This window comes from Anopheles coustani, unplaced genomic scaffold, assembly GCF_943734705.1.
Source record: "Anopheles coustani unplaced genomic scaffold, idAnoCousDA_361_x.2 scaffold_48_ctg1, whole genome shotgun sequence".
Classification (NCBI taxonomy): domain Eukaryota; kingdom Metazoa; phylum Arthropoda; class Insecta; order Diptera; family Culicidae; genus Anopheles; species Anopheles coustani.
Window position 1 is genome coordinate 180,798 of NW_026525432.1, and position 23,915 is coordinate 204,712.

A 23,915-nucleotide genomic window follows, 5' to 3' on the forward strand; every position below is an offset into this window, starting at 1 on the left:
GTGTCACTTTAAGTACCAATTCAACATAACAAAAATAACAGATTTCAACTGAACTAAGATGGTTTGCACGAAACATGTTGAGTCCCTTCAAGTTTTCTCGTTGTAGATCACTTTAAAACCCAAGTTTATATTGCCATATAGAGTTTTTGGCTGCTTGTTTCAGAAAGGGAAAGTTTAGTTTTTGCTTCGTTTACCGTCGTGAGTCCGTTTTAAATCACTTTTATTCGACGCAGTCGCAATGCTCACATGGATGTTCACCAAGTTCCAAGGTGTTGAAAATAAAGTAAAACAATGAAGATTTTTATGCAGCATACTTTTTGATGCATCAATTGTAGGCATCCACTTTTTCTGCTTTGCACGGTCGATCTCGCCCAGCATTCAAAGTCTGTTAAAAACCTGACGCTTCTGCTTTCGCGCTGCTCTGGACTTAGCGATAATCTTGTTTTGCCGCCCTTCTTTGTTTTTTGCCAGTGTAAGGACTTCTTTTAACACCGTTTTGTTGCTGCTGTCTTTGGTTTGCTCCCTGAAAGAAGACGAGCTTGTGAGACATGCAAACACTCCTTTTTTTGACATTTTCCCGAATGAATTTGACTGTTGCCACGGAGTGGTTTTAAACGGATTTGGTAAAGATTGTTAAACAATGATTGCATATCGCACTTCCATACAGCTTGAAAGCCATCGGACATACAAATTTAGTTTAAGTAAATCCTATGAACAAAAGTTTAAATTTTATTCTATTTTTGATAAATATTTAAATCACAAGAAGTTACATTTTTGTAAAATGATTATTTGTCCTGACCTCACTTTAATCGATTTAAAATGATTTTGTGGACCAGTCAATAATCAGACATATTCTTCCAACGAGACAGCTTAATTCAAATGCATCACTGCATGCACGTTTATCGTTGCACGTCAGATGTTGAGACAAAGTTTTAAATTTCAGTAAGGTCAAAAGGTCTGGGTTGCTCCTCTATGAAATCGTAAATGTGTTTTAACATTGTCATTGCTAAAGCATTTGAAAGAAAAACTAAAACTTCTGACCGGTTAAATTTTAAAGCGGATGGATCTCACACAAGTCATGAAACATAAGAACTATTTTTTCCCTAGTACAAAGATCACAAGACGTGTACAGGATGTAGGCACATTTCTCATCGGGCAGGTATTTACCTAATCAGGTACAAAACTGGCGCCTTTACGCTTAGCTCAGACTACCAGGACCAATTCGAAGCCTACTTTATAACAATTACACCTCCTCTTTTTCAATAAATTTCATAGAGCACGATAATTTTGCATTTAAAAATAAGCGTAATATTTTCCCATTCGCTTCATTATGTGATGTTTTCAGCAGTTCGATGCACTACGTCCAGTGTAGGTTTACATTCAAGGCCGTTTGTTGGAAAACTGGGTAGTTTTGTGCCCAGGTAAAGTTCGCTCTGCTAAGCGCTTAAAGAGGTTACCTGAATCAATCGTAGTTTTCTTGTAAACAGATTAGTTAGTTTTTCGAAGAAAACTTTCAGAGAGCAAAACAGATACGCTTTTAAGCAGGTATAACATTTCTGGCTTATAATGTACCAAAGGACTTATTAGCGTCTATGATCAAACATCGTAGGCGTTGTGGGGGTTTTTCCATCGTTTGCAGTATGGGTAGAAAAGGTGAAAAAATTCTACAAGATTGCGGTGTATCGAAAAATGGCATTTTAAGGTTTTTCTAAAAGCAAGCTTACCTTTAGTATCAAGATGATGCACTTTAAAAAGCGTTGAGTATTGAAGGAACCAGCTGATTTAAAATAAGTTTGGATGCGATGTTTGTCACAGATTGAGTTTCTCGAACTTTCCTGGTGGTGGATAACTTTGAAAAGAAATTAAAATGATTAAGCAGGTCGTTCTGCAGCTTTTCACAGTATTCGAGACTTAACAAATTGTGAAATTTGTCATCGTCCGTTTTAAATTGGATTTGTTACACACGGTGGTTCGTCATTCATTTCAATTTAACGCACAAAACTGGCTGTAATACGCACTCGTTTTGTTCATCGAAAACTAGGCTTCTTTGTAATTTTTTACAAAAAATTTTACATAGACTGTTTGCTGCAATGCTTTACCATTACAAGACAGACTGGACTTTTTTTCAACGATGCAAAGAACAATTATAGGGAGACCCATCGTGTTATGTACCATCCTACGTTTTTATTACTTTTGAGCTTTTAAATTAAACAGATTGATTTCGATTAAAGAGCAGAGTAAATCTCATCTTAAAACATTGGGCAAGCAGTATTAGTTTTTGTTCGTCGATAAAATCGCACATTTTTCTCTTTTTGAAGTCTCTGTAGAATGATTTGCAACAAACTTCATCGTCTCTCGAGGTTCCTAGATTTTCAAGATTGCATTTGACGACTGACGGTTGTATTTTATTAAATTTGCTTTAAACGATCCAAAAATGATCAAACAAACGACGTTAGAGGGACTTTTTTTTTCATGATTAACATCACAAATGATTTGAAACGTTATGAATTTATCAAGTCACATAAGGTTTAATTTCGTAACATGCGAACGAAATTGTACATGCACATTTAGCTAGGGCAAATAAAATCAGATCGTAGCTTCTTCATTGAACAAAATTGTTCTACTGCCAATTTTAGTTAAACACGCGGTTTTTTAATCAAATTTCATTGATTACTTTCCGACAGTTAAAAAATATTAGTGATCTGCCAAGTTGTTTGAAATTTCTCTTTGAAGAAAGTACTCTCTGCCAACTCTGGAAATAAAAAAATGTGAATTGTGACAACAATAGACATATTACAATTCATGCTTTACTACACATTTTTTTTTATTTTTCAGAAGGAACGGCCTGGCCGTATTGCCGTACAAATTATTTCATGCATGGTTAAAATAATCTAGCCACCGTTTTAAAAAGATGACAAAGATTTTTTTGCATTCCTTAAAAATCTGTGTTTGCGTTTAGAGCACATGTGGCTAAAGAAACTATTTGCCGTTGCTTCCTCCAACGGTTAAAACACCGAGATGCGCAAATTGCCAATTACTGTTCAGGAAAGCCATAACGAGGCCAGGTTTAGTCTTTTCTCCGTGTGTTAAGCGAGTTCGCCAATAACCATATTAGGTTTTCTTGGAAACGGTTTGAGCATTAAAGCTAACACAGCTTCTTTTGTCAAAAGTGAAAGTACTTTTGCCTTGCAAGCTTCTGTAGATTTGTTCTTGTAATTCGTACTTCCTATTTTTTATTAGAATCACTTAGCATATTGATCGAGCAAGACCACTCGTACGGGTCTTCATTTGAGATAATTTCGCAATACATGATTGGTTCTTTTCATGGCGATTAACAAATCCTGTGCAATATGTAAGACACGATCTTGTTTTTAGGTTACTGGCTGCACATCAACACTTTAGGCGTTTTATTTGTAAAGTGCGTCAAAAGTATCGCTAAATTTTATTTGGCATAGGTGAACCTCTCGCCAGCTTTTCGTGTGTTAACAATTCTGGCTGTTTTATTCAACTGTAAACTTGCCGCTATCAAACAAATCAACATAACCTAACACTTTAAATTTTACTTCTCACGAAGTTTCACTATTTTGATACCAGCATTCCTTCCAGAATAGTCGACGTCGAGAAGAAATTTGAACAAATTAACATATTATCAAACAAAACAATTTTCCTTAATGTTAACGTGAAGAAAAAGGCAAATAACATTTATTTTACCAAAGCCGATTACGCATAAGCTTATATTACCAAGCCGCACTGACACACACACACACACACACATACACATTTGCAGAACAACAGAAGACCCCAGTATGACACGTCTGGTTCGCTCAGAGGTCAGCTTGAAAAGGCAATCCACCTCGTGGTTTCTCAGATTTTCTTGCTCACGGTGCTCAAAACTCTGGGCAGCTTTAATAAAGGGTGTTTACAGTAAAGGTCAGCGCTATGCCAAGGTGTCTTAGTGACAAAATCTACATGATTTATTTATGTTTAGTGAATTACACATCATTGCGTTGATGCCATCGAAATGAAACACATATTTTACCAAAACTACACATCCAGTTTTGCTCAACGAGGCACGCATGCTTTTTCGAATCATTTTTGATCAGGCGTTACATCACCGAACAATCATACGCACCGAGTGCAGTTGATTAAAAACGCCACGATAGGGTTGCTCGTCAGCTTGTTTCTATTATTTTTTTCCTATTTCATTTAAAATGCTGTATTTTCATTGTTCAAATAAATTTGACTTACTCTTCTTTAAACTTGAACTTGAACAAACGTAATATGTGGTCAAGACTGCAGCGTGACGTCCCATAAAGTATCGCGACGTCGCCTGTCAGGTTGCCTCTTTATGAAAAATATGTCGCCCAAACCATGCTTAACAATGCCAGGTGTAGTAACAGAGAAAAATGTGACATTGCGCTTGCTGTTATAAAATTTCAATTCAATATGTTACAATAATCGACAACTTCATAACACGTTAACACATTCTATGAGAAAAATCGCATTTAGCGTTATTCTGCTTATTTCAAGCCTTCATAAAAGTAATTTCTTATGAAACTCAGTTTTCATCGATATTTTAAATAAAGTTTTTTCTGGTGGTTACACGCAAATAAACTGCTCTTCCACAAGTAGGAGATGCCGGAAAAATATACACCTTGTTCGGTGAAGTAAAATATCCCCGATGTTTGGGTTATTTGTTTTTTAATTTTAAGCATAAATGGAGACCTCTTTCAAATTATTCTAGCATGGATGTAAAGCACGCTATCCAACCCGCTAGGCATTTCGAAATAAAAGTCTTGAAACAACCTACATGTGAACAAAGGTGCTTATTTTTTGTATGAAGATGAAACAAATATAGGATGTTTTTCGAGCAGTCGTCCCACTCACATTACTAAACCTCTCGAAGTTGCATGTTTTCTAGGACGATTCACTCGAAATCGCCTAGCGGGTACTAGCTTCGAAGCACAATGGTTTGTGATACGAAGGTGACTTTGTACAAAGCGAAAAGCCACTTTGGAGCAATCTTGTCTACGGCCTCGTTAAATTGTCAAATCGACTTTACCTACTAGCAAAGCGATGTGACTGAGCAAATTTTTTTTTTTTGGCAAAGAAATCCGTTTATTTCTTCTGCATGAAGAAGATATTCGTAAAAAATATGTAAGATCGATAGATTATATTTTTCTACGCATCGTCAATACGTTTAAGCTTTTTGAACGATAAAGTAGATGGGAAAGTGCTTTAAAGTAGATCTGAAAAAAGCTATTTAAAAATAACCATCCAGGATTGAATGCGCTAGCTAACGATTTTCGTGGTGCAGTTGAGTACGGACTAGCTTACTTTTTTCTGACGCAAGACCAGTGCTTTTCGTAAGCATTCTGCAAGACTGCACGAAAGTATATATAAATACATAACTTTATAGTGTTTTTGTCGAATTGTGCTTAAGAAGGAATTTTGAAAGAAGTTTTCCATTTATAAAGGGTGTCAAAAAGCAATGAAAACAAAACATCGCTTGGGTCTCAGTACAGTCCTATCTTTGTCGGTCCAACATATTTTTTGCTCCATAAAACTGACAACATAGAATGAAACAATGTGAAGATGTTAACGCTTCTGTGTTTTATTTGCAGCTACACAAAAAAAAAGCAATTTGTGCTTGTAAGAGAGAAGTATAGAGATAACACAAATCGAAACATGTTTTCCCAAGGCGCTGAAGAAGTTGCATTTTTGGCCAGTAAAGTGTAAGAAAGACACTGCTTGTGTTACGGATGTTTATTTCAAATAAACTTTCCTTCTTTCCTTTGAGACTCTGTCTGTAAACTCAGTGTCATTTCGGTGAATATAAGAAGTTGATTCATTGCTAAAGTTAATTTATTATGCTTTCATTGCTTTCATAGCTTAAGTAAATTATGACTTGCTATTTGTTTATGTTGGTGGTGCCCATAGTGCAGCGGTAGCACGAGAAAACACCATACCACAGGTGTGCAATCGAATTTCGAGTCTGGCACCGTCCGATATCATGAACGGCTGACCAACGATCAATAATATACCGCCTTTCGGTAACACAAACTCTCTTCGAAGAGAGGCCTTGTCCCACAAGCTTATGTCGTTTCACATAAAAAAAACTTTGTTTATCTTAAATAAAACTTAACAAAAAAGTTAACATGTTTTGACCAATCGCTGAGCTTTGAAAATAGGCGTTTTAAGACTGCTGCATTGTTTTTTTTTTTCTAGCGTACTAATCGCTGATTAGAAGAAATCGTTAACAAAAATTTCTAATATATGTGATTTTACAATAACAGAAACATTGGAGTAATCCGAGTGCTTCTAACGATGCCAAAGAGTTATCTGCTTCGGTTTTAACAATAATCAGTTTCTTTTCTCGCCTACACGACACGGTTTCTGACATGAAACAACTTGCAACTGACGCGTCTGCCATGGCTTCTCAGTAAAAGGCCACCAGGTTTGATCATTCTTTTTCATTCTTCTTGAGAAATTATCTACGGACAGCAAAGCACTCTTAGAAATTTGTTTACTTTCCATTCGATATATGTTTGCATCTTGCAGTCTGTAAAGCATTCCTGGAGCAAACGCTGACAGCAAAAAAAAAAATGATGTGGTCGGATGCAAACTACATTGCACCAACTGTACATATCTTACGCAAAAAAAGCACACGATTGCCTTATGTCGAGGAAAGGAAGTGGTGTTAATTATAGGTAAACAACAATGTTTAGACTTTCCTTGTTTATTGAAAACTTTTTCTCGTTAGAACTTGTCTATCTGGGGCTAAAACTTAAAGTAGGAGGTAAGTTTGGTTCGCAGCGATTCTCTGATAGATGTAACATCAACCATCTTGGCGTAGAGCAACCAATGTTCGAATCAGACCTCTCTATAAAAAAGATCGTTGTTCAACGGACCAAAGATCGGTGCTTCAAGTTTTTTGCACCACTTTTAATCGCCTCAAGTGGAGCAGCAGAAAGTTTCAGGTAGTCCAAGGGAGGTAATGTAAGTAAAATTTAGCAATGCACTTAAACTGGAGACACAAGAAAGGTGTAAGCCACGGCCTTTAACAACATACGATACAACATTTTCTCGGCTTTCGTTTCAGTTGGTTTATCAGGCATTGTATAAATATTATGTGTAGACAATCAATTCGACAAGTGACAAAAAATTACAAGACTAAAAAGCAACAAAATATCATTAAAAATATAGTAAATACAAAGAATTGTATAAGGAAATTCATTTATTATATGCCACACTGACCAAGACCAACTATTCTCAAGAACTACCGATTCAAAGGCCTTCAAAAACAGATCTGGCCATTGTTTCAATTGTCTTGAAAAGTTCTTTTATGTGAGGGATCTGTTTCTCAAATTGATCAAGTAATAGTAAAGTAAAGTTTTTGACAAATAAGCTTTTATACCCATCATCCCTAGTTGTGGCAAGGATTTTGAATCTGGTTGATGCCAGTTTTGCGTGCAGCTTCGTTCTAGTGGTAAATATGCCGAATCCCCAGATACGAACCTAAATTACAGAAAACGTCACGACTTTGAGACGATTTTATCCATTCAATGTTGATCTAGTAATCGTTCAACCGCATCTAAATCCCCAACAATAAACAACTTACTATTCTCTTATCAAAACGTGTAACACACTTCCAATGTGAGGGTCACCGTTGTTATAATTTCAGTATATCAAGAAAATTATCTTACAAAAGAAAACAATGCTTTTTGCAGGCAATAAATATCGAAAACAATCTTATTATAAAACATCCTTAAAGTAACGCTGCAAAACCTAACGCTGCACGGGTGACGCTCCTACTTGGATAAAGTGACGCACTAAAATCGAAGCAAAACCACATCTTTGTATGGACATTTTGGAAACGCTCATCCCATTGCATTGCATTGATCACCATAGCAATCAGCATCCTTGGCGAAAATGGCAGGATCGCTATAGAAATCACAGTTGACCTGGGGAAACCAACTCGATTGGAAAAAAGTAGAACGGGATTTTCAAAATGGTTCTAAATTTTGTAAAATGCCGTTCACGGGCACTATGTGTTTGATTCATCAGATAATTCTAAAAAATGTGCACCAAATCCGTGTTTAAAGGGCGCGGGCAGGCTGGCTCAGATCAATTGAATCACTTTTGCTGTGTATTTTCTAACACTGCAAATGCACAAAAAAATATTCGAAAGGTTCAAACACAAAAAAGTAGAAAAAAAAAACACTTAAAAACAAGCACATATGACACCGTTTTCGACACAAATCACTATCACCGAAACAAAAACACAATCACAAAAAACCTGTTACAGAAACGCACTACAGGTCAGTTCCCAAAACACAAATTTCTGAGCCGTCTCTCACACGAAACCACACACACGCGCCTCTAAGAAAAACAATTACAAAATTTGGTAAACAATAAACAGTCAATTTTGTAGAACCTGAAGCGTTATTTTACAGAGTCTATGACAGTCTACCTACAGAGCCTGTCGTCTACGTTTCTCTGTACTTTGATCGCCTTGGCAATCAGCTCGCTTGAGTTAAACAAAAGGATACTTGGATGACGAAATTCATAAAACGAACACTCGAAACTCTCCGAACACTAATCCTATTGCATTATATTTTTGAATTTAACGGTTTTTAAATTGAGATCGTAAAAAGAGCCAATGCTCTTCCAACCGGGATAAGGTTTTGAGTAGATGTAGCTTTTCATCTATTGACTCTACGTGTTCACTTTATTAGATCTTCTAAATTATGCGAAATTTAAAATGTTCTTTTGCAATTAGCCAGTATTTCCCGGGGACTCCATTTAGTGAGACGATAAGACCGGGAATATTTGTCGACACATTAGTCAATTAGTGGTGCTTGGCAAATAACGGGTATTGGCCCCGTTATTTTTCTTTGACAACAATTCTTTCGTTTGGCCCGATAAATGTTTCATTACTATTCAGCCATCATAAGGCAGTCAGTGAGCCGGGATTTAACTTTTGCCTCCCACAGTTTGATACAGGCTAAATCTTCTAATTGGGCTGAGCCTTTGATTTACAGAATTTGCCACAATTTTACTAGATGCTATTGCAAATTATTTCATCAACATGGGCCCGTGTAACTGGGCCGTTATACCTAGTTGTAGGTAAAACTGTCTTAGCGTGATTATGAAAGTAGAGCGACAGTTTTACTTTAACTCCAGTTAAAATGTCAGTGCAAACTTAGGTTCTGGTTTCAATCGTTGTAGCTTCGTGCTCTCAATGGGGTTGGGTTAGGTAGATTGCATCCGACAAAAGAGGTGCTGCTATATTTTTGTTGTCAAGCTCCATCCCATCCATTTAAAAAAATGTTCGATTTGGGTAAAATGGAATCAATTCCATTGTCACTAGATCGACTCGTTACGTGACAAATTTGACTCGCATTAAAGTCAAATAGTTACTGGTAAAGGCAGAACAGATTTTAAAGAAGTCACGAAAACTCAAACATTTTTAGAAAAACCATGAAATCAAATCCTAATTTAGTCACATTCGAATCAATTCTTGAGAATTTGGGATTCAATAGTCCGATGTATTGAGTCAGACGGGATTCGATTGTTTGATATCCGTCTAGGGAAGAAATCGTTGCATTTTCTGAATCCTGCTTCTGCCACCACCAGTTGTGTGTAAAGAAGCAATAAAAATAGTGTGTTGTTATTTATCATCTGCGAAGAATTTGTTTTCTGTTTGCAAAAGTTTGCTGTCCGCACACTGCTGGCTTTCCCTTTTCGATCCCGTTATGTTTCCTGCTGTTTGAAGAGCAATCTAAGATAAAACGTCTTCGTTTGTGTGCAAGGCAGCAAAAAGCTGTTTAGATTTCACTAATAGTAAATTTATGCTTCAAATCGTGTTTTTTGTCCGTCAGCCTAAACTGATCGATGACCTTCGATGGCTTTTCTGTTCTCTACCTGGCTTTTTCTCTAAGCTACCGGGCTAACGGACATGATGAAGGCCAACAGCTTCAATCTCAGCATCACCATAAAGCCAGACAATCAGCAAAGCCTCGCTGCAAGGCGGCGGGGCTCGTTCTCGCGCAATAGTCAACTGTACGGCGGATCTTACAAGTCACAGCAGACGACCGGTTTTTATGACAACGGATGAGAACGACCAGGTAGATGTTCGATAGAACCGTTTACACTTTTGGAAAGTAGTCTTATTTCACAAAATTACGTAGTGCTGCATTTGTAAGTGTTGGCGATCTTGACCCCTTATTTACAAATTTAATTCAGCAACCATTTCTTTTTCATTAACTTATTTTGCAATCCTTTTGCAAAAACTTCGCGGGCAGTTTATGATGGCAAATTGGCCCGTACTATCTTTTTCGCAGATATCTTTTTTTTGAAGACCGTGTATTTTTTATTTTTGTACTTCAATTCAAACGTTCAGGTATTACGAACTTTGGGGTTAAAGACAGTTGAATTGGTGGTTAGTCTTTCACACGGTAGCAGCCGAATGGGATGCGAGTAAGGTTGGGTAAAATTGTGATAGAAAGGGAAAATGTATGAGTTGTGTTTCAAAATCTGTTCTGCATTTTTTTATTCAAAACTGTGTGACTATGCGGTGTCTGACAAATTGTCGTTAGGGGTCGAGATTTATCGACAAAAAAAGGTTCGATTAGCTTTGTTTCCAGGTTTGCACTCCAATACTGTTTTGATTGTGCGACAGAGATCATTATCTAATAACAACATGAAGTGCCCGATTTTTTTTCAATCACTGGTTTAAGTTTAAAATCAAACTTTTGGACCACCTCAAACACTCTTTTTCGGTCATCTGGATGAAAATGAAAAAATTGCGAAGTATATTTTTGTATCTATAAAACCACCAACAATGTGAACCTGTACTATTTTTTTATTTTCTTGTAGTTTTATAATTCCTGTTATAGTTTCAGCAATGACAATGGGCAAAAGGATCTTTTTGCAACCATGAGTAAAAATTAGTTTTTATACGATCGGCCTAGTCGAAGTATTTTTTTTAAAAGATATAAGATAGCGTAGAGGGTTGTGAAAAACATTGTCAGGCAGAGTGTTTAGTTTAGTTATGGGTCAAATTTAAAAAAGTAGAAATATTCATGTTGAATATCTTTTCTTGAGATGAATGTCATTAGAAGATAGTGCTTGACTTTGCCAAACAATTTTATCAAGCATACTCCTTTTTCTTAGCGTAAAGATCTTGTAGTTCATGCCTGCCCGTTAAATGCTTACAAGGCTTGTTTCTTTGTCGCACGTGGGAAGTCAGCCCTATCGTACTGGGTAGAGACCGGTATCGGTTGTGTTTCGAACCTTCGCCATCAGTTGGTGAGCCCTGGCGCTCATGGGCCGATTTTGTAACCGGCGCTACTGATCGGCTGTCGCGTACCTCCGTCCGCAAGCATTCAAATTTTTTTTTAGACTATGAGTCTTCACCTTGGAAAATCCTGCGACCAGAGTGCAAACTTCTATAGACATTTTATTCTAACTAGGTTAAACGGCCCGGTTACACAGGTCCATGTTGATGAAAGAATTTGCACTCAAATCTAGTGAAGTTTCGGTAGGTCCAAAAAAAAGCTTTACTCTAAGCATCAGCCAGGTTAGAAGATTTAAGCTGTATCTAACTGTGTATGGATTTCCCGAATCCCGGTTATTCTGATATGATATTGGCTCAATGGTTTTCGTATGACATGATATTAATCACCAGGTTATGATTATTACCTAAATATTTATATCGAACCAAAAAGAATAGCTATTGGCAATTGCGGGTAGTGTATCAGAAATGCGTTTTACAGAGCTAGTAAAATTCTTAGTCCGGTTAGATTGGTCGATGTTTCGTATAGAATCATTATTTAAATCGAGTAATTCTAATGCGCAGGATAATATTCTATCTCATTAAATGCCTTTTCCCGGATAGATAAAGTTTCTCTAACAAACTGTGAGAGCCTATATCATATACCGGTTGTTTTGATATGATATCGGCTCACTGGTTGGATTATGACATGCTCATGGCCCAATGGTAATAAAACAATCCAGGTTCAAAATATTGACGAAATTATTGGGTCAAAACGATTAACTTTTAATTAAGAAGACTTTCACCTGATCAAATTAAAATATCTCCTCAATCATATTTGTCTATTTCTACTCGCAATCTTGATTTTCATTTTCTTCAGTACAGGCCTGAGTATATGGGTCCATGTTTAAGGTGTAATCTGCATTAAAATGTAGTGAAGAGAATGCAGTTGATTCAATGGATATAAAGCTACTCCAACTCTAAACCTCATCTCGGTTTGAGGAACATTAACTCAATAGGAAGCATCTATGTGTCATGGTTATCATGAGCGAAAAATATTGGTCGGTTATAGATTGCTTTTGAATCGGTCTATTTCAAAACGGGTTATTATGGACACCGAATTACAAACAAAGGTAGGGAATGGCCAATTACCAATTGCTATGGTTAGGAATAGGACAATCGCCTCCATTCATCTTTCCCGGTTTAATTCGCCTGTGTGAGATGATCTGCAGGCACATCGTATAACATATCCTACTTTCTTTTATGGATACGCTTTCCATTCCTTCTGATTTCGCCAGTGTTCTACATGCATTATGAGTGCGATAATCTGCGGGCCACTGCATATTTTAAATACCGGACCTATGATGTTCTGCTGTGATTTTCTTTATTTGTAATTTGTGTGCAACTATGTTTCGTGTTTTGTGCATATGTTTTAATTTTTTTTTGTTTCAATCTGTCCGTAACACCTTGTGTTTTGCGTATCTACCGGTGTCCTATTTCATTTAGTAAAGGATTTTTTCTATCTTTGTTTATATATGTTTTCCTTTTATTGTTTGCGTGTTGATTTTTATGAAACCATGCTGAGCCATACATTTCTGGTAATCCAGGAATGCATGTTCAATTGAACGCGATTAATATTTTTCGTGACTGGAGCAGCGCAATTGTAATTTTTGCACCTTTCAAATTTTTAATCGGTTTTCCCTTTCTCCAGGCCTGCAGGTTTAGCCAGATGGAAGAAGATCTTATTTCCCCAGGCGAGATAGTTTCCCCAGTTAAGCTGGTTGATATAGCGATCCTTAACTTTAGCCCATGCGCACTCGTTGGCAGTATGACGATCCTTAAATTTCTCCATGCGAGTTGATTGGTTTCTATAGTGATCCTTCGATTTCACCTCAAGCGAGGTCCCATAGAAAAGTAAGGTTTTGCATCACTTTTGGTGCGTCACTTCATTCAAGTAATGGAGTGACCCCAAAGCATCACCCCGAAAACCTTACCTTTACGATTATTTAATACATTACTAGGTATAACGGCCCGGTTACACGGGCCCATGTTGATGAAAGAATTTACATTAATATCTAGCGAAGTTTCGGTAGATAAAAAAAACGATGCTTTACTCTAAGCATCAGCCCGGTCAGAAGATTTAAGCTGTATCTAACTGTGTGTGGCTAACCCTAATCCCGGTTATTTTTTTAAAATATTAATTCACCAGGTTCTAATTATTTTGTTATGATTCATACCGAACCAAAATGGTATAAGTATTGGTAATTACGGGTTGTGTCTGAGAAATGCGTTCTACAGAGATCATAAAATACTTAACCCGGTTAAACGGCCAACTGTTATAGTGCGAATCTTCATTTAAATCGAGTTAAACTTAATAGAAAGGATAATATAAGGCTTTTTTATAGCCTTAGCCCGGTTGAAAAATTCAGACGCTCTATCATCCTGTGAGAGACTAATTCAAAACTCGGTTATTCTGATATGATATTGGGTCTCTGGCTAGCTTGCAACATGCTCATGGCTGAATAATAATTAGATTACTAATTATTTTTTAAGTTATAAGGATAAAAAGAGGAGCTGTTCATCACTAAAGGCCTTACCTGAGGGATGTGTTTTACATTGACTGCGTATAATAATTTCCTGATTATCAGCAGCCAAAATCCAGCCAGAGAAAAATAACAGGGACAATAATCGTCATATGTCAACCACTACTAATTGATTATTGTGTCCACAAATACTCCCTGTTTTATACACCTACCAAATGCAGTGCCTGGGTAATACAGGTTAATTGCAAAGAAACATGATGAGTTTCTCATAGTTAAGAACCTAAGTACCCATCAAAATAGGATAAAACGCTGCATCTACTCAAAACCTCATCCCGGTTTAAAGGACAATGTCTCAATAGGAAGTTTTGTTCCATGGCTTATGACATTAGGAGCTTGGCCAAAAAAACGCGTTGTATCACGGCCAAAACTCAATAACTGTCACCAAGCCATACGTAACAGTCCAATGTAAGCCATTTCAATGAAGTATAAGATCCCCGTCTATTAATGAAGGATTCCTATTGGTTTCGCCCATGTTCAAAATGCGGTGTGAGTCAGAAAGTCGGCAGGCCATTTCGTATTTTAAATACCGTGCCTATTTTTGTTTGTAAAAAATGTATGCTAAGTCATTTAAAGGAAAAATGTGGTCGACTTTAGAATCACGCGAGAAATTTGATGTTCTCTTGTGATTTTCTGAATCCCGTCGTTAATGAAATGATACTAATCAAGGCATAGTTACTGTATGGTTGCCTCACTGCTATATTAAACCCAACTTAATTTAAAAAAATATATTCGCTTCAAAATGCCTACCAAATACCTTCTTTCTTTCGTTCGTTCGTGTGAAGTTCCAGGCCAGGTTCCGTGACTGGATCTGCGCAATTGTGCTCTTTTCAACAATTCAATTCAAAACCCGTTTAAATTAGTGTTCGGTGTTCAGATATTAGTATGTGTTGCCACTTGTGGGTTTTGCTATTCTACATCAAATACTCTGCAGTAGGCTATCATTCTTGATGTTCTACATACACTGCCCCGATTGCTAGGTGAGCTGTAAAACGCTGTATGGGGTTTCTTTCTAAGTTCTACTATTCAAGGTCTATCGGATACATGACTATCGGTCAGGTGTATTTTTCCCATAAACTGACTATCAATCGTCCTTTATCAACGTCCCTAAACAAAACCACACACCTTTTATTCCTTCGTTTGCGGGTTCAAAAATTTGTCCCGTGAATGGAATGAAATGGCATGGTTTGTGTAAAAAATACTTCCATCGGAACAGTACTAACGCTTATTTTGTAATGACCAGCGTAAAAAAAAACGCGATATTTAATCGGGCTATCTTCACAGTCAAATAAAAAAGAGCCGCTTCCGTTCGTAGGCTTATGTTTATACTTTTGTTAGGCCTTATTGTTTAGATAATTATAACAGCTTATTAAAATGTGGCTACAAGTCATGATTGTGTACGTTTTGCTTCTAAGTTTGTTTACAATTAAACGCCGCGTTTTCTAGCGGACATTTCTGTTAAAAGTTGTATCGCACCGTGCCTTTTAAGCTTATGGTTTGAGTTTTGGGAAAAACAGTTGTTCTTGTTGAGCTTGCTGTTTGCTGGTTTGAAAATTCCAAAATAAATTCTTCCTAAAATGTGGGCAGCCTATCGACAGCATACATCAGTCCGTGAGTAGAAAAGCTGCCAGGAACTTGCACTTGCTCATTATTCTCAGAGGATAACTTTCTCATAGACAGAAAAAAGACGCCTTTGAACAGAATATAACATGGAATCATAACATTCTCGCCGCAACTAGCGGATCTTTCTTCCCTTTAATAACACACTCTTCCAGCTCGGGAGATAACGAAGAGATGATTTTGATGGTCACGCCAATCGACCGCCAACACTTACAAATGCAGCACTACGTCCTTTTGTGAAATGAGACTTTTTTCCTCAAGTGTAAAAGGTTCTATCGAACATCTACCTGGTCGTTCTCATCCGTTGTCATAAAAAGCGGTCGTCTTCTGTGACTTGTAAGATCCGCCGAACAGTTGACTATTGCGTGAGAACGAGCCCCGCCCCCTTGCAGTGAGGCTTTGCTGATTGTCAGGCTTTACGGTTATGCTGAGATTGAAGCTGTTGGCCGCCATCATGTCCGTTAGCCCGGTAGCTTGAAGAAAAAACCAGGTAGAGCAGAAAAGTCACCGTAGGTCACCGATCGGTTGAGGCAGACGGACAAAAAACGCGATTTGAAGCATATTTTCACCATAAGTAAAATCTTAATGGCTTTTCGCTGCCTTGCACACAAACGGAGCGGTATTGCCTTAGATTGCTCTTCAACCAGCAGGAAACATAACAGGGATCGGTAAGGGAAAGCTAGCAGTGTGTGGACAGCAAACTATTACAAACAGAAAACAAATTCTTCTCAGTTTTAAAATACCAACACACTACTTTTATTGCTTCATTACAGACAATGTGAAAGATTTAATTTTACTCATATCGAACTTTTTTAAACGGATTGGATAGAGATAGACAAAGAAAATACAGCAGAACCTCGATGGTTGGATGTGTTAAACCTTACCCAACGCATTTGCCCCACGAAGTGACAATGATTGAACCTAGAACTTGATTTTGTACTGACTTTTATACCGGATTTGAAATAAAACTATCGTGCTACATAGTCAATCTTGTTTAAGCAGTGTTCCATACAGTTGTGCCCGATCTTCAATGCCTGCAAAAAACATTTTTTCTTTACGTCAGAAGATTGTCGTGATCAACCGAACTTATAACAACGGGGATCCTCCCTTTGGAAGTGTATGGCACGTTTTTCTAACGGAAAAATAAGTTGAGATTTTATGGGGATTCAGAATAGGGCATACGATATTTAAACCGAAATTGAATGGTTAGTCTTGTCTTGATGTCGCAATTATTTTTTTTATTGTGATTCGGGTTGGGAAATTCTGTTAACCCACCATTAGAACGAAGCTGCAAGCCAATCTGAAGGAAATAGGCTTCAGAAACCTTGGTCAATACATGTGATAATGGCTCAATTAGCTATTTTGTCAATAGCGAATTAGTACTTCGGTCAATTACAGCAACAGACCCCTCAAATGAAAGAGTTAACGCACTGCTGCTGGTGTTTGAGTTTTAAAAAAACTTAAACTTTATTTCCTACAACATAATGTGCGGGTTAATACCCAACTATCGGTTTCGGATGCTGGATACCAACTGATGATCGGTTCGCGATCTGGATCGTTGGTTCACGGTCTTCTGATTCTAAGTGGTCCGCGTCGCTGCGGGAATCTGCAATCTCAGCATAATGCGGGCGGTCCGCGTTGCTATGGGAAGCTGCAACTCAGCATAATGTTGTGGTCCGGGGGCCGCGTCGCGATGATCGAATGTTGACTCACAATGTATGCTCTGGCGATGTCCACAATGTATGCGATGGCGTTGTCCACAATGTATACGCTTGCGTTGTCTTGACTCCTCCCTTCTTAAATGACTTTGTACTCAAAGTCTTGTTGCTGCGTGGAATGATGTTGGTCTGCTTACGAATGTTTCTCCGCGTTGCGGTTCTTGGTTTATGTTTACTTTTACCATTCTCCTTCTATTGACAAATAAGCAGATTACGGTTGCGCATATGAATAGTAACATGAAAGTTCCTCCGAATGCATGAATTTTCCATTTGATGGAGTTGTTCTGTAGATTTATACTTTGTAGCGTTTCTCGATGTTGCAACGTAAGATTGTTTAGATATTCTATCGGTGGTCTGTCTTCAATTTCGCTTATGTTGACTTTTATTCACGCTGTCGAGTGGAATGGTTTACCGGGAATGATGGCTTCATTGTTTGAATAAATTTCTCCGTTGATGATTATGTTGCAATTTTCAAATTGTATCAAGTATGACCCGTTCAATACTTGGTTTGCATTACTGCAATTTGATGATATTTCTGCGATTGCATCATTAATGAGAATATTGGCGTCATTAATGCGTTTCACCAATCCTTTCGAGTAAATTTTTTCGTATTGACATTCAGCGTCTTCTCGTTTCACGAGTTTTTCTATGCATTTGGTGGGTTGTTGCAGATTTACTTGTTGGCATATGTAGAAATCTTCCTGCTCTTGGCATCTTTCCGTAATTTCGAATACATGCGTTCGATTTCGTATTATGAAATTTTGTTTTACGATAATCCGTCTCTCGTGCTGGATTATGGAGTCAATGTATTCGTATTCGTACATTTGTGTGGTTACTTTGGGGAACTTTAGTATGTAGATGATATGCGTTTGGTTTACAGCAACTTGCGCAGTTGATTGCCCTAGCAATTCCTCTGGAGTACGGTAAGTAATGTTGTTACTCTCTAGGAATTGGGCTATGGAGTTTAGATCATCTAGGGATAGTAGCTTGCTGCTTGGAATCCCGTGTTTCGCGAGTATGATGGCATCTTCAATTACTTCTAATTTTTCTTGTAGCATGTTCATGTTTGATAACAGGATTAATTGACGAATCTCTGTCTGGTGCGTTTCGTATCGTTGATTTTCAATGTTGATAACCGTGTTGGCGACTTCTGTTATTTGTTGGAGTCGTTCATTTAAACCTAGGTTGATAACTACTTGTTTGTTGTTTTCAGCAATTAGGGAGTTTATCGTTGAGTTAATAATGTGTAAGTCGTCGGCGTCTGGATTTCCTGCGATCCATTTCCAAACTTTTCCGATCGTGTCCCATCGTTTTTCTCTGTTTGTAAACGGTCTAATTTTTCTAAAGGTTTCCTGTAGCGTTCTAGCTTTTATGTTAATCAAACTTTCAATTGATGCCGTATAGATTCCATTTGGAATTTCTTCTAACGTTCTCTCTACTGCTTCTTCTATGTTTTCTAAATCGATTGGATGTATCGTCCTTACATATCCGATTTGAACTTTAGCTTTACTTATTGGTATTATAGCTAAGGGATTATTACTTAGATCATATATGCTTATATCTGCTACTATAAGCTTGATAAACAGGGTTGTAATCACTCTGTAACGATAGTTAAAAGAATTTTAAAGATTGTATTAATATTTTGTCCTCATTTCCTTAGATTAATTTTGTGTATTTTTCGATTATTTGAATCGATTATATAAGTTGGATGATTCTCCTTTACTTTTATTATGTTGAAACGACTTTCGCGTTTATTATTTGTTTTCTTCCTTTCATATACATATTCGTTTTCTTCATAGTCTTTATATTTTTCATCTTTGATTTTTTCATCATTCTTTTTGAATATTTCGAGTATTCTTTCATTTGTAGCTTCTCTTATTCTTGCTCTTTCTTGTGGATCATCTGATCGTTCTCCTACGTACACATTTCTTGGTGTATCCTTTATAAATGAGTGAATGCTATGATTATATTTATAAACGGCTTGTTGCACTAATGTTATAATACTCATTTCTGGATTGAGTTTTTTCGTACATCTCGCTATTTCTCTGATAGTCGAATGGCATCTCTCTACTTGACCATTAGTTTCTGAACGATTAACTGGAGTTTTGAAGATTTTGACTCCTAGATTTAGTATTGATTGTTCGATTACACTCGATACAAAAGTACATTCGTTGTCTATAACAATTTGGGCTGGCAAGTCCCAGTCATATAAAAGTTGTAGTAATACTTCCTTTATGTCAGCAATTGATTTCGATTTTATCGGTCGAATTTTAACGTACTTTGAAAATTTATCAATTGACGTGATAAATAAAAAGTTTGCGTTGTATGCAAATATTTCAATATGAATTATCTCTCCTGGATATGTCGGTATTGGTGTTTTTACTGGTATAAATACTTGTGGTTTTCTGTCGTATTTTTCGGTTTTGCATATCTCACAATTTTTAACAATATTTTGAATACTTTTTCGCATTCCGGGGAAATAGAATTTTTTTATAAATTGCAATGAATTTTCCTTAGCGTTTCTGTGTGCAAAATTATGGATATTTTTAATCTCTTCGATTTGTTTTTCTACGTCGCAAAGATCTTCAACTTGTATTTGAGAAAATCTAGCTTTAACTGTTTTTGGATTGTAAAGGTTTTTATAGACTTCTTGGATAATTCCCATTGTTTGTTCATCTGTGTAAATTCCATTAATTACGTTTGGATTAATAATTTTTTTGAATTTATCTTTGATAAAATCAGTAGTAAAATTTGGTTCGATGAAAATATGCCTTTTAAATTTCGGGAAAGGGCTTATTAGTTCGGAAGAGGAATTAGTTCCGATTTTAAATATTAGTTGGTTACGGAAAACATTAATAGGTGCTTCTGTTGAAGGGATATATGAATTATCGTCTTCATCAGCTGAGTGCTGGGTTGGTGTTAGTGAATTAATTTGTATTCTGGAAAGGGCGTCGGCTACGACGTTCGATCTTCCTGGTTTGTAGCATAACTGGTAATCATGTTCCTCTATGAATGATTTCCATCTTTTCAGCTTTGCGTTGTTGTTCTGCGGTGATAAAGCAAATGTTAATGGTTGATGATCAGTATGGATATTAATTTTCGCTCCGTATATGAAATTTCTCAGTGTATGTAGTGCCCACACGATGGCAAGCATCTCCTTTTCGTTTGTTGCATAATTTTCCTCAGTTTGGGAAAGAGTTCGGGAAATAAAGGTTATTGGTCTATCTCCGTCGTGGCATTTTTGTGAAAGCACGGCTCCTAGTGCTTTATCTGATGCATCTGTTGTCAGTTCAAATGGCTTCTGGAAATCTGGAAAAACTAAAACATCATTAGAAGATATTATGTCTTTCAAAGTTTGGAATGCGTTCTTTGCATTTTGATCAAATTTAATAGGAACATTTTTGGATTCGTTTTTTGAAATTTGGCGATGGCCATCCTCCCCTCTTAGGAGTTTTGCGATGGGTTTTGCCAAGTGAGCATAGTTTTTAATAAACCTGCGATAATAACCTGACAGTCCTAAGAATCTTCTTAGTTCTTTGAGGTTCTGTGGTTCTGGGAATTTTTTTATGGCTTCAACTTTTTTTATGTTTGGCTTAAGTCCTTCACTTGAGACAATGAATCCGAGGAATTCTACTTCTGTTTTTAAGAATTCGGATTTGTCTGGCTGTATTTTGAAATTTGCGGCTCGCAATGTGTCTAAGACAATTTTCAAGTTTTGCAGATGTTTTTCAACTGTTTCACTAAAAATGATAATGTCATCGATGTAAACGTGACATATTTTTCCGATATGTTCTCTCAAAGTGTCGTCCATGACGCGTTGGAATATGGGGGGTGCATTTTTTAATCCAAAGGGCATGCGTACGAATTCATATTTTCCATTGTTTATCGAAAATGCAGTTTTTTCGATGTCGTTCTCCGACATGGGTACTTGATGAAATCCTGATGCTAGATCAAGGGTAGTGAAAAATTTATTTGAGCCGAAATTGGCTAAAACAGTAGATGGATCCGGAATAGGATATTTATCACTTATTGTTTGAGTATTTAATTTTCTGTAGTCTATGACAAGTCTATATTTTTTTTCATTGGCAGCGTCCAGTTTTTTTGGAACAATCCACACTGGTGCATTGTATGGGGATTTTGAAGGTCTGATAATTCCATCATTTAGTAGTTTTTCAATTTGCCTGTTAACTTCACCTTTAAGTGCTTGGGGATAAGGATAAGTTTTACCGTAGATTGGCGATTCATTTTTTGTCCTTATGGTAGCTTTTACTTGTGAGGTAAAAGGTAATTTAGAATCAGGTGGTTGGAAAAGATCCTGATATTCCTGTAATAGGTTATGTAGCTGTATTTTTTCGTTTTGGTTGAGATGATTATCGCGGATATTTGTTTTATTTACTTCCTGTAGTTCATATTGTTGTAGGGGTATTACATTTGTGCCGTCAATGATTAATTCATCATTGGCTGTATCAATAACTGCTTTGATTTCTGTCAGTGAATCGTGCCCTATTATGGCATCGAATGATTTCAAGTTTTCAAGATGATAAAATTTTAACATTTTATCTGAAAATGGTTTGAATAGTCGAGCTTGTGAATAAGCTTCCATTTTTTATATCTCCTGCTACAGAAGATACATAAAATGGTTTATCGATTTTATGGGAAATTTTAGCATGTTTCGGGTGGATATAGTTCTTATTAGAACCGGTATCAATGAGCATTTTTAATGGCACCGAGGCGTTACCATAAAAAAGAAAATAAGGCAACGCCGAGTTTAGTCTAAAAAATTAAGTTCTGCGACTTCGACAGTGTCACTGAAGTTGCATCCTTCTTGTTTTTCAATGGTTCGGAGGTATCTCTCGAACGATTGTAATGTGTTGTTATCTATTGTGTTGTTCGCGGGGTTACCGTTTTCGAATTGTTGTGGCGGATTGGCATCCGTTATGTGGTTCACCGTATTTGAGTGTCCTGGCTGTGTTTGGATATTGTTGACCCTGGGACGTTTTGGGGGTCGAACGTTGTTTGAGTTAGGGCGGTTTCCATAGTTCACTTGTTGTGTTCTGATGGAATGGTCAACTTCCATAGGCTCTGGTGGCGGTTGACGTTGAAAATTGTTAAATGGTTTTTGTTGGTAGTGTTGGTTGTTCTTTTGGGCGAAATTATTAAAATTTCTGTTTTCCGTGAACGGTTTGGGATGGTAAGGCCTTGGTTTGGTTAGCATTTTTCTACACTCAATATTTTGAAATGAAATGCAGTAGCTGTAGGCTCCTGCAAGGGATGTCGGTTCATAATTTCTAATGAATTTATAAACGTCTCCATCTAGTCCTCTCATGAAAGCATCGATTGCTTTTTTGTTATACATTTCGATTAAAGCTCTTGAGGCTTCGGGGTGTGTGAATCTTTCGTCAGTGTATATTTGATTTGCTATAAGCGAGAGCAATCTATTTACTTCGTCGTAGTAAACTTCCAGTGAGTGGTTCTTCTGCTGCACGCTCATAAGTTGGAAGTCTAATGTTTCCAAATCTCTCTTTTCACCGTAATACGTGACCAATGTTTTTTTGATCAGGTTCCAATTAATGCCTACGTTTGAAGCAACGAGTGAATCGTTCGCTTCACCGCGGATTTTTCTGCGAATAAATTTGCAGATCATATGGTATTTTTTTTGGAGTTCAAGTGTGTCTGTACTTTTAGTTTGGTACAGTTTTACCAAGCTGTCTACGTCGTTCAACCAGCTATTCAGTTCGCTGGGATCCCCAGTGAAATTTGGTAGATCCTTTACCAAATCAGGGATTTTTTCAAAACTTTCTGGATTTACACTTGTTCCATCTGGCTTTGTAAAATAAAGCGGTGGATCGGAATAATCCATCTGAGTGGGGGCGACATTGCACGCTTTGAGTGCGGCAATGCGGTTAATAATTTGGTCAAGGTCTGGTCTTGACATTTTGAAGGAAAAAGATTGTAATGAATTTATAAGATCCTCCAGGATTTTTTTGTTTTAACACGTTTTTCACTTCACTAGGTAATTTTACTTAATATTTGTTAATCGCGTTTTTGTAATCACTTGATTTTTGTTTCACAATTTTGTGTTTGTTTCACAATTTTTACTTACTCTTTTTTTTTGTTACTTACAGTACCATACGCATCCTGTATCGGGCGATGGTTTTATGATTTATGATGCTCCTCTGACGGGCGTTGTGTTTTACTGCTCCTCTAGCGGGCGTAGTTTAATTTCAGGAAAACCGAATGTGAATGACTTCCTTCTCGGTGTAATGGATGGCTCCTTTTTGTCCTGTGTGAGCTGCTAACTGCACAGGTGACTCGGGATCCTTTTTACACGGCTGCACTCGGCGATCAGGAAAGTCTTTTTAAGTTTGGGATTCGGTGGTAACTATCACTCTAGCGTGGTTACTTTCACTTTCACTTGTACTTAATTTCACATAGCGCGGTCCCTATTCGGGCGCCAGTTAACGCACTGCTGCTGGTGTTTGAGTTTTAAAAAAACTTAAACTTTATTTCCTACAACATAATGTGCGGGTTAATACTCAACTATCGGTTTCGGATGCTGGATACCAACTGATGATCGGTTCGCGATCTGGATCGTTGGTTCACGGTCTTCTGATTCTAAGTGGTCCGCGTCGCTGCGGGAATCTGCAATCTCAGCATAATGCGGGCGGTCCGCGTTGCTATGGGAAGCTGCAACTCAGC

At 37.3% G+C, this 23,915-nt stretch overlaps 1 long non-coding RNA gene across 1 annotated transcript in view; it reads right to left on the reverse strand.

Moving 5' to 3' along the window:
- Positions 1–2,686: 2,686 nt before the first annotated feature.
- LOC131271302 (uncharacterized) overlaps positions 2,687–23,915 on the reverse strand; it is a 46,140-nt gene continuing 24,911 nt past the window's right edge. The window contains exon 3 of the long non-coding RNA XR_009180105.1: positions 2,687–2,752. This is a non-coding gene — a long non-coding RNA (uncharacterized LOC131271302). The remainder of the gene's footprint in view (positions 2,753–23,915) is intronic.